The sequence below is a fragment of the Gymnodraco acuticeps genome, unplaced genomic scaffold, assembly GCF_902827175.1.
Source record: "Gymnodraco acuticeps unplaced genomic scaffold, fGymAcu1.1, whole genome shotgun sequence".
NCBI lineage: Eukaryota > Metazoa > Chordata > Actinopteri > Perciformes > Bathydraconidae > Gymnodraco > Gymnodraco acuticeps.
The window spans coordinates 41,071-53,350 of NW_022989790.1; the positions used below are offsets into that span (position 1 = coordinate 41,071).

At 42.2% G+C, this 12,280-nt stretch overlaps 1 protein-coding gene across 1 annotated transcript in view; it reads left to right on the forward strand.

Annotated features, from left to right (window-relative positions):
• nck1b (NCK adaptor protein 1b) overlaps positions 1 to 12,280 on the forward strand; it is a 43,881-nt gene that overhangs the window by 7,679 nt on the left and 23,922 nt on the right. The window lies entirely within an intron of this gene.

A 12,280-nucleotide genomic window follows, 5' to 3' on the forward strand; every position in this document is an offset into this window, starting at 1 on the left:
ACTAATGCTAACGCTTTTTTACACACAACACACGGTAGAAATGCCCTTATTACTATCCTAACTGCACAAACAAGATATACGATTTAAAGCTGAGACTCCACAGATGTAATGTCATCACTGTAAGACCTCGAATTCCTGGAGCTATCAGCCAGAAAAGAGAAAGTAAACAACATCCGGTTCCAAAAATATTACAATAATTACGTCTTACCTTTTTTGATTTGTGATCAAAAGTTGTGTTCAACGGAATAAAAACGCATCTCAAGGTTAATCCAATGTCGTTGTGTCACGTAGAATTTTTTACTGATAATCAATCATCATATTTATGGCAATATACTCGGTACCATAATAAAGGTCGGCTGTTCACATGCAAATGCTATTGAATGTCCGCCATTGTTTGTGCCCGTCTTCCTCTGCTCTCGTCATCACCCGAAGATTCCCGAAGTATTTCGTTTCATTGAGAGAGCGCAGTAAAATTGAAAATAAAATGAAACTAGGCGCATGAAATAAAAAAAAATTGTTTATTATGCTTATTTTTAATAAAAATACATAAGTTAAACCCAAAATTCGCGGATTTCCACTATCCCTTTAATTAAAAGGCCAATGTTTTAAAAGATATCCCAGTTTTATAAGGCAAAGTCTATCCAAATGCGTAAGATAAGATGTTCCTTATTGATCCCAATTTGGGAAATGTTTGTGTTGTAGCAGCATAAAAAGAAATGGCATTGTACATAAAACATACGGCACAGAGGTGAGGATGTCAGTGGAAAAAGTTGTTCCTATCAAACATCTTGATTTGTGCAGACCCCAGTTATTTTCTTTTCGTGGCATCACCATGCAACCTGGAATGCCTCCCGCTCTCTGGATGCTCACACACACAAGTCCCAACACGTGGCCCTCCCAGACGAGTGTCCCAAGTGGCTTGTTTAGTCCTATTGTGACAGCGCCCTAGGGCTCATATTTGCCAAGATGTACGAAGAGGAAGAGGAAGCCAGAGTATCCATTTCATCTCTCTGTGACACAGGCTGCCTGGGATTATTATCTTGCGGTTTACAAATTATCTGCTATTTTGACTGCAACAAAAGCTTTTTTACAGAAGGCTGCAGTTGTACAGCTATAGTTCTTTGTGTGCTTGTGCCTTTTACTGACTCCTTAATGCGCCAAAGTAAAGCCGACACCACAGAAAACCAAACAAAAAACAGATTTAATGTATTGTAGTGCTCGATGTTAGGAATCCTCCTGCTTTGTGAACTTGGATTAGTCATTGGGAAATCCCCTGGAGCTCTCCGTAGTTGGTGAGGTAATATAACTGTAAAGGTTTATTTAGCTGTTGCCTTGATCCCAGATTGCATTGGACCTGGTAGCTATACGCAAACTTGCCCCCCAGAACAACAACCAGCTATAGCAGGGCGTGAGCGGACGTGTATGATGTGTATGGCCTGAAGAAATAGATCCTTTCTTACATGGCGGTATTATGTTCTCGTGTGTATTAGCTTACACAGAAGTGTTTTCTTGCTGATACTGATTACATTTATTCAGAGGAAATGCTGGCAGATAATAATTAGATGAGTCTGGCTACTAATCCGTTTATATCTGCAAACACTAATGCAGTGGCCTTTTCTTTCTTAATTTAGCCGCTTCTACAGCAAATGGTTTCAAAGCGCTTTGGTTGCGGTGTGTGATAGGGGCCTTTGATCAGGGCAAACAGCGCTGATGCAGACCACTGATTGACTTACTTGTGAAGATCATGGGGTTTTTTCTTTTTTTTTTAGCCACAATCACAAGAGCCACCGCTTTTATCTGATGTTTGTGTCCTCCCTTTTTTACATTGATAAGCTGGTCTCGTTAGTCCAAAATAAAAGGACATTTCATCCAGTTTTCCACTCTTCCCCCCCACAAAAACAGCAACCAATGGCGCAGGGCCTCGCACGGTATAGTTAGGCCAGGCTCACTTTATGCTGCGTCTCCATTACAGTTTAGTAGCTGGGGCAGTAACTATAGTAACGCAGTGTAGGCGGAGCCGTGACGTCATCTTCAATGCGAAACACAAAACCAATATCAGCCGTTAGCTCTTAGCACTCAGAGCTCACAGCTCCTCATATCTGTTCAGAAACTAGACAAAAGTTAAACAAGTACAAACCACAGACTGCCTGTGTCATGGCGAATACAGTCGCTGCTTTATTTATGTCTGTATAGGCCGTTGTTGTGAGTGTGGACGGTCGGAGCATATATAACGTTAGCTTAGCCGATCTCCATTCAGAAAACACGCATTTTAAAAGGGTTTTTCGCCTGCCGTCTGTCTGCAGACTTGTCAAAGCATTAATTCATGGTTTTTACTAACCGGTATCAGTATGTTGTTACTTCGGCATCATTTTGAAACGTGTATTACAATTAAATCACGGTCAAATATGTTCATCTTGTTGTAGTTGTAGCCCCCTTGCCAGCGATTCTCTCTGACCAATCAGCAGTCGAGTGTTTATGTCGCTAGTTTAGCAAACGCGCCACAAGTTCACCAATGCCATCTCGCTGTGGGCTCGTCCAGCCTCACGCCTTATGGAGTGGAGAATATACAATAGTAAAAGGGAAGTGAACAAAGCGAAGTGACACTTTTATAGCTGCTTGTTTATTAGCCATATCTCTATTTTAATCAAGTGCATGACTTGCAAGTTAACTGAGTATCTCTGAATCAGTGCCTAATCCATCAGAAGTGTGTGGTTGATGAATATATTATATTGTATTATATATTTAAATAATAAAATGAGACTCCTCTTAGCTCAGTCTGTCAAGGCTTTTGCTCAAGACTTCTCACTTTGAGGCTCAGTTGCTCGACAACATGTGTCAAACAGTTGCATCTGGTTACGCTTCTGACTGTTTTTTTCGGGAGCATTAGCGAGCCGTTTGATGTGAAGTTGGCTTCTAAAAAAGCTTGAAACTTTTGGTGTTGGTTGTTGCTATGAGAGTAAATCTCTGGCAATTCTCAGAGGACATGAGCCCCGGTCTATTTTAGGCTATTCCCAACATGCTGAGGGTGATCCCGAGGGGTGATAACCAACTGCTTTCACACAGTCATGAGCCTATACGCTTATCCCGGGACACTGGAGATCCCTCTGTCCTTTTTAATGGACTTTTAATATGATATGAACAATGCAGCTTCTAACGAGGAACATCATATTGTCTCCCAGTGTCCTAATGTCTCCTAATTGAGGTGAATTACACGCATCAATGCACCGCTGAGATAAGTTATCTACACTCAGAGGTTAAGCATCAGATTGCATCACTTTCCCACCATCCGGTCACCCTTGTGTCCGCACTTCCTGTCTCACAGCTGGACGGCCAAGTCTCCCATGACCCTTTGCTGCTGTGCTGCTTTGTTTGGAGAGAATTTAGGACAGCTGGGATGAGAGGCAGTCTCTTGGGTTTTAGTTTGATGTGGAAAAAATGTCAGAGGACGCTGGCGTAGACCACTTTATTATTTTGCCCCGTTTGTTTGTTCACTGTGTAAAGCGGCCTCGGGTCTCTTGAAAGGCGCTATATACATTTAATCAATTATTATTTAATTTAAAAAGAGAATCGAGTGTATTGCGAGGTTTACACATACAAGGAATTGTTTTTTTTTGCGTATGATGGTGCAAACATAAGAAAATGAGTTGTAAGAGAAGGGAAAAATATATCGATTATCAACAAATGATAAAGACAAGTATTTACTAGGGCTGTCGATTTAACGCGTTAACGCAAAAAAAAATAAACGCTACTAATTATTTTAACGCGATTAACGCATGTGTATTTTTTTTCCTCGGCCGCCCCGTAGTTTCAGAGCGCATCGAGTTTAAAATACCATCTACAAGCTGATGCTGACAGCCCCGCTCCTGCCGCCCGCTTGTGGCAGACCACACTTCCACGCTCACCGGCAGGCACCGACTGGCCATCTGGAGGACCGGGAGGGTGTGTGTGTGTGTATTGTGCTGCGCTAACGGATATAAGGAGCTGTTTAAATGAAAACAGAGGAGCGACATTTCGCCACCACTGCGCCGAGCACTTGACTTTATGCAGGAAGCCAGACAGTGGGACATTGTACGAAAAGTCAGCACGGATAGTGCGCAACATGATTGCAGCGTCCAGGCAGCTCCGGTTCGAGCATATGCCTTGAGTTGCACATAGCTCCAACGATCCATCACACACACACACGCACACACACGCACACACACACTAGGGCTGTGCGATTATGGCAAAAATCATAATCACGATTATTTGGTCAATAATTGATATCACGATTATTTTGACGATTATTCATTGACCATTTATTGAACTTTAAAACAAATAATATTTTACCAATAAACAAGATCAACAAATATGTTGGAGCGCACTTCCAAAACAATACTAAACATATATTATTAATATGATAAATACAAATAAATTAGACCAAAATAAATGAAATCAAACATGTTGCAGTGCACTGTCACAACCTACTGAACACTCCTTAACATATAGCCAACGTTTTGGTTCAACATATTCAACATATTCCACTCAGTTAAACGTTGAAGACTGGCCAACCGTCATGGTCCAGAAGTAAGTAAGAATGTATGTTGAACTACAATTTAAGACCAAATAAAAATGTTTAGGCCACCATGGCAAATGCTGGTAGGGCTGCTCGTGTCATCTCTTAAAGATTGTTTGCAAGAAATACCAGCCTGTTTACATGGTCTGGTTTCAGAGATGAGCGCAGGCAGGTGACAATATTGCCACCTGTACTGAAGACCCTCTCTGAAGAGGAACTTGTGGCAGTGCTGCCACATATGACACAGGAAAAAAAGAAAAGACTCTGAAGAACCCTTTCTTTGCCATTATATAAAAATAGTGTTGCTACAAAAGTATAAATTAGGCTTACTAATAAGACAACTCAGATCTGAAGCTACACAGGAATCTGCTGCAGCAACAGTGCAATAAAAAAGACAACATTAATAGAATCAAACTCATTTTTTGTTGCATTTTATTAGAGTATAAAAATAAATGCCTTTAAAATAGGATGCAAGCAACACTAGTTTCTGAACTGATAGACTATAATCAATTTAAACAGAACAGATCTTAATGTTTGCATTCTTATACCATTTTGTACAATAATTATAATGAATAAGTTCAAACAAACTAAAACTCAGCTGATTAATAACGATATCTAATTTGAGTTTTTATTATATCAAAAACCTGTTGAAATGCTGCTGTTATTTTTACTGTCCACAAAAGCGCGTCGCAGCCTCCAGGAAAGCTTCTTTCACAACTTCGCCGTCTTCGAAAGACTTCATGTGTTTCGCAAGAACGTGCCTGACACGATAAGATGCTCTGGTAGCAGCCTTGCTCTTGTTGTTGGGCCTGGTGAAAATGGACTGCTGTGCATTTAGCGGTCCTTTCAGGCCCCTCCCCTTTTGGAGCGTAGGGCAGAATTAGGAGGGAGTTCCGTCTCGTAGCGTTTGTGCACTGTTTTGAAATGCCGCTCCTAAATGACCCTTCTTCGATAAAGCCACGCTCGCATTGCAGATGAGACAGATGGACTTTGAATTGGAATAGATACAAAAATAATGATCCTCCCACTCGGAGTGAAAATTATATATTTTGGGCTTTTTTGCTTCTGCCATAATTGCGGTCTTGTGTGTGTGCGGACTGTCACTCCTGTTGACCATCCATGCTGTTGACACGGACAACGAACTAGTGCACTGCTCACCAGCCACGCCCGGACACATGGGGTGAGGCCGGCCAATCACAAAGCTTTGATGCGTTCAAGTGCATTATTCTGGCACGGGAACATTATGTTACAGGACATTAACGATAAAACAGAATATTGTTGCTCTATTTTTAGACACATCTCGCGATCGACTGGGAATCTCCCCGCGACCCTTCTTTTTAACTAGTTGCTGCTCTTGTTCTGACATCTTCGCTTGCGCTGAACACTCACAACACATGTCACTCCCACGTGGCCGAGTGGGCTTTTAGGGAGGGGCGAAAGCGCACCCAGCAAAATAATCGTATTTTGTCAATTATGCTGTTTTCATAATCGTCGCAAGCCATAATCGTAATCGTGATTAAAATACAATTAATTGCACAGCCCTAACACACACACACACACACACACACACACACACACACACACACACACACACACACACACACACACACACACACACACACACACACCATTTGTATTGTATTATTGTATGAGAGAGGTTCCAGGTTGTTGTGTTTAATATTCATGAGAATATTTGTCATTGTTCAAATGATAATAAACATTAGCATAAAGCATATCTGTCCACTCATATGTTGATAAGAGTATTAAAAACTTGAAAAATATTCCTCTAAGGTACATTTAGAACAGATAAAAAATGTGCGATTAATTTGCGATTAATCGCGATTAACTATTTTAATCGACTGACAGCCCTAGTATTTACACAACATTTAGTTAGATGGGTAGGTAGGTAGGTAGGTAGGTAGGTAGGTAGGTAGGTAGGTAGGTAGGTGGAGAGATATAGAGAGATTGATTGATAGATACTTTATTGATCTGAATTTGGGAAATGTTTGCGTTGCATCAGTATAAAAAACTAGCAATGCACTTAAGAGAAATTAAGACACTAGAAATAAACAGTCCAAAATATCTCTGAAATAGAAATAAAATAGCATTAAAAAAAATATATATATACAAAAGAAATTAAAAAAAACGTAGTACAATGGAAATATGACAGTGATGGTGCAAACATAAGAAAATAAGTTGTAAGAGAAGGGAAAAATATAACGATTGTGATTTTTTTTTAAATTTAGCATCACAAAATAATAAAGACAAGTTTTTACACAACATTTAAATGGCCAAAAGAACTAAAAAACGTAGTACAATGCATATTCACGTCCGATCGGGAAGCCAGACCTGCCCCGTGGCCACAATGTGAAGTTTGGTGTAAGTCGGAGGAAGTGCTCGGTGCCAGAGGGCTGAGTGAGCAGAGAGCACACACAGAACATTCCACAAGGCATGGAGGCTGTGGTTTTAGCAGGCTGTCACAGGGATTATGTTACTCTGTGTGCCTCTGTGAGCTCATGCTGCTGCTCTGTGCCTCAGCGGTCCTGTCCCGCTGCGAGGAGACGAGGGTCCATAGAGGGTCCCTTAGATCACCGGTGTCCAAACTACAGATGACTTTGCAAAGTGTAAAAATGACATTTTTCACAATTTATTTTGTGTACATTTACAAGGCAGGGGGATAACTTAAAGGTCCGCTATTATACTGCTTTTCATCAATATATCACAGGTCTCAGATATATCCAGAACATGTCTCTGATTATTTGCTTTAAAGTGTCTCTACTGTAGGCTAGTTTTATTAAATGTACAGCACTTTGGCTCCACCAAAAATCATTTATAAAAGTGCTATATAAATAAAACTTGATTTGATTTGATTGGCTGAAACACCAAACAGATCATTGCAGCATTACCCATAATCCCCTCTGTTTCAGCCCTGTTTCCAAAGTGCTGATTCTCTGTCTGTTACTTCAGATGAAAATAAGGAGCCCCTCCCCACGCCCCTCTGAGAGAGATTTGGTTACAAAGAACTCAATGGAGCTCTAGGAGGAGATTCAGGTGATAAGGGGGGGGGGGGGGTTACCTTGGTTACCTTGGTTGCTGATTGGCTAATGGTTACACAAGCCAAAACATCGTTATGACATCATAAAGTGGCCAAAATCTGAACGACACAGATGTGGAAATGAATGTAAAATAATTTCCACATCTTGACAAGTTGTTTTGATCATGAAGTAAAATACTATATCGTGTTCAGCTCCAGATACCTGTGACTTAATGGGCCTGTAATGCACATGTGTAAATAATAAACTGAGGCATACATTTCTTAGAATTGCCATTATTTTTCTTAAGAAATGTCAGGTGTTTCATAATGTTTATTAAAAGGATATTTCATTGAATGTGAACATTTTCAGAATACACTTTTTTGCACTAAACAAAGGAAACAATTTAGAGTTGTTGTTATGTATAGTTTATTATGCTGTGATTTGACTGGTCCGGCCTACTTGAGATCACATTTGAGCTTAAGTTACTTCGACACCCTTTTTTTTAGATGATACAGTATGTACAGTAGATCAACTCACAGCCATCGCTAGAAACTAGGGATGCACGATAATTATCGGTCCGATATTAGGAATTATGACGTCATCCCGATAAACCCGATAACAGTATTAATAGCCCCGATAATATACAATATATTTTTTGGGTAGAAAAAAAGAAAGAAATACTGCGGTGTGGGTGGATTGGGATGAGGGGCGCTTGTTTTTCACTCGGCTCCTCCCGTTTTGCCAGTACTGTGGTATTAGTGGTTTAGGAAGAGGGGAGTTCTTCACAAATCCAGCGCTCCCTAACTCGTGCCTGGCTGTGACGTAAATGGTGTGCGGCCGTGAAGCCAGGACAGTAAACAAACATGTCGTCGGTGGTATGGGCGTTGGAGCTATGTGCAACTCAAGGCATATGCTCGAACCGGAGCTGCCTGGACGCTGCAATCATGTTGCGCACTATCCGTGCTGAGTGTGCTGACTTTTCGTACAATGTCCCACTGTCTGGCTTCCTGCATAAAGTCAAGTGCTCGGCGCAGTTGTGGCGAAATGTCGCTCCTCTGTTTTCATTTAAATAGCTCCTTATATCCGTTAGCGCAGCTAGCTAGCACCAGATGCTAACAACAACAATACACATAAGGTCTCTCGCTCGCTCGGGCCACACATACACACACCCTCCCGGTCCTCCCGATAGCCAGTCGGTGCCTTTATATATACAGTCTATGGTCGGTGCCTGCCGGTGAGCGTGGAAGTGTGGTCTGCCACAAGCGGGCGGCAGGAGCGGGGCTGTCAGCATCAGCTTGTAGATGGTATTTTAAACTCGATGCGCTCTGAAACTACGGGGCGGCCAAGGAAAAAAATTCACATGCGTTAATCGCGTTAAAATAATTAGTGGCGTAATTTTTTTTTTTATTATCGAGTATCGTTATCGGTCTTGAGAAGCAGGAAGTTATCGGTATCGGTATCGATTACTTTTCTTCTCATGCTTATCTCCAGTATGGTTTCCTCATATCATGAATTACCACATAAGCCACTGGGTGCGCTCTTTGACAAGATCTCCCGTTTGTTTAACACACACACACACACACACACACACACACACACACACACACACACACACACACACACACTGTGGCGGCAGCTATAGTCTGCAGGATGTGGTCTCCTCGTGTCGGTGTTGTTTCATAGTAACATCGCAGAGCTGCACGCTGCATCTCTTCTCCGCCACTGAAGTGCAGTCTTTGTGGCGTGTGGTGAATGGTGTTTCCTACCTACCTTCATGCCTTTAAAACAGAACAGATAATGCTGATGGGACACAGTGTTGACCGGTGTTGGCGCTCTTGAGAACACGAGTGGTTGTCTGATAAGTGGTTGTCCTGTCACTGACCCACAGCTGCTGCTATGGCAGGAGATAAGATTGTCCGCCTCTATCAGCTTGGTATTCAGTTGTTAACCGTACTGTATTTACATGCCACAAGTCAACTGGCCTCTAGTTTTGTAAGTCTAAATCGTTCATGTTGTGCTGTCATGACACGAAGAGCTCATCCGGTGTTTTAACCATCTCGCCGATTTTTTTATCAATTGATTAACATGTTTTTTAAGCAAATATAGCAACGTTTTTGGGATCAAAATGTATTTGCCCTTCTTGTGGCCTCTTGATCCGTCATAACAAGACACTTTAAATATTAAGTTGCATCTAGAGTTTCCTCATTAGTGGAAATGCTAATTACTAATTCCATATTTTTCTTAATATATTTTAAAATGGCACTGTCGTATACATTTAATTAATCTATTTGATAATATGTAATCAACTTGTGCCCTCTTGATCCGTCATAACAAGACAGTTTAAATATTAAAGGGGACCTATCATGCTAAATGCACTTTTTGATGTCTTGTATACATCAACGTGTCCCCGGTGTGTCGGGGAACTCACGCAGCGTCAGAAAATAAAACCCTCTCTCTTTTCCTCCGTACCCAAATCTCTAAAAACGGGGGTACAACGGAGCTGATCCAGATTTGCGTCCGATATGACGTAATATCTGAAATGTGGACCCACGGCCCAATCAGAAACGTTGCTATCAGAAACAATGCCCGACTGTTTTGGACGTAATATGGTCGGTGTTTACATTAGCATCGCTAACACTCAGAGCTAACCTGTACTGGAGAGCATGTGTGTGAAGAAGCAGGAAGTAAAAAGGAACTCACCTTGTGGTATAGCTGCCGGGTCCCGCATGAGCTCAGACCCTCCTCTTTAAAGCTTTATACCCAAATCAGCACTTTAGAAACAGGAAGTGAAACAGAGGGATATGAGGCATGGCTAGAATGGGTGATCTCTTTGGTATTTTGAGCAAAACACTTAATAGCCATGTTTTTTGATATATTTTGATATATGAGACCTATGCTATTGCCTAAAAATAGCCTGATAGGAGACCTTTAACATAGTATTGATGCAACGCCTTCTGTGTCTGCTGGTGAACGAGTGGACGCTCTTATTGTGAAGCAGCTCCAGGAAGTGATATCTTGGATAGCTGTCACCGAGCTGGGGGTCAGCACTTCAGTTCTGCACATTGTGACGGAGGAATAGAAGTAGTTACAGTTAGCTGGGAAAACCCTGGAATCACCACCTGCGCCAGTCCATGTGTTGTGTCCGCCCTTGTCGACAGCCACAAAGCTCCTGCATACACATTCTGTTGTTGCTTTATGTCTGGTATCCAAGTTATTAAAAGATCTTAAAACATCTATGCGACCAGTCACTCGGTACAAATGTAAAATGCTATTTGATGGGAAGCAGTGACATCATATTCTTTCTTTACCAAATATTGCGTTTAATGCGATTTGGAGATTGCACTCGTCCCGATTGAGAGTTTAATAACATTGCGATTCGTCGTATTTAATATGCAGCGTGTGTTTGGTGAGGGATGTTGCCGTCCTAATTGTGCCGGGCAGCGGTGTAAACGGAGCTCCACTGTGGACATGACACCGTTTGAGCAGTTTGACCCGTCTGACCCCGGGTTTAGTGTTTGGAGAGGCGAGCTCTGCCCAGTCTGCATCTGAACGACTCGCCGAGAGCATCTGTCGCCCGACTTTGTGATCCTCCCTCACATCTGCACCATCGTAAGTCACTGCGGTGTAAATGTGCACTTAGTGCGCCGCCTGCCCTAAACGTGGGGGGTGATGGCAGTAAAAAAAAACGGAGTGCAGTGAGCTCTCTGAAAGCGGGAGATCGCTGGGAAACTGCTCGTCCAACGCACTGGCAGGCACAAAGTAAGTAAGTGAGGGATGGATTGTAAATGGAGCACACACAGTTACCCAGCCCAGGGAGTGGAGGGATTGTTGCCTTTGTCTCGAGGCAGCACTCGACGAGAGTAAATCAGCGCTTTGTTTTTGAGTGCCGCTCCCCAACATGTCTCCCAGTCTTCATTAATTTAATTAGGCATGGAAAAGGGGCAGGCAATAACATGCCGTGAGATAAAAACCACAGTATACACCCGAATGCGTTGGTAAACTAAGACGGTAACACCCTACATGTGGGGGGGAATCGTTTAGACCACAGGTGTCCCCCTAAAGCTAATTATATTTAATGCAGAGACGGTTTGGGGTGATTTATATAATATATTCCAATTACTTGTATATAGACTCTAATTTCACTATTTTATTTGTATTTACTTGCACTTTTATCTGTTTATTGTGTTGCACTGTTGGAGGAGCCCGTGACCTAAGATTTCCATCGACGTAACGACACCGTAGCTCTGTACGAATGACAATAAAAGCCTTGAATCTGGCTTATTCTCTGTTTCACTCCCCATGCCTAATCACGCTGAAGCTCGGCTCCGTATGTTTGCCTGATATCAGTTTCTGGATCTCAAGGCCAGCTGCAGCTCTGAAACCCAGACGCTACGGCTACAAATATAAAAACTTCTCGATCAATGAGGTCAGTGTCTGGTACCTGAAGTCAGTCGGGTGGGGGGGGGAAAGGTGAAACTCCATCCACTCCCATGACATCAGAGCAGCGATTGAACACAGCCTCCCTCCTCCAGCGCTGAAGAATGAACCCCAGCGTAGATTTGCTGATGGCTACCCGGGTCATAAGACCAGTTGTTGTGAATGTCCTCGTTGTTGAGCACAAACAAGTTTTGATTGTGCATCGCAGCACCCTCGAATCATCATTTTAAAACGCCCTGGGGATCTTTTAAAGTCC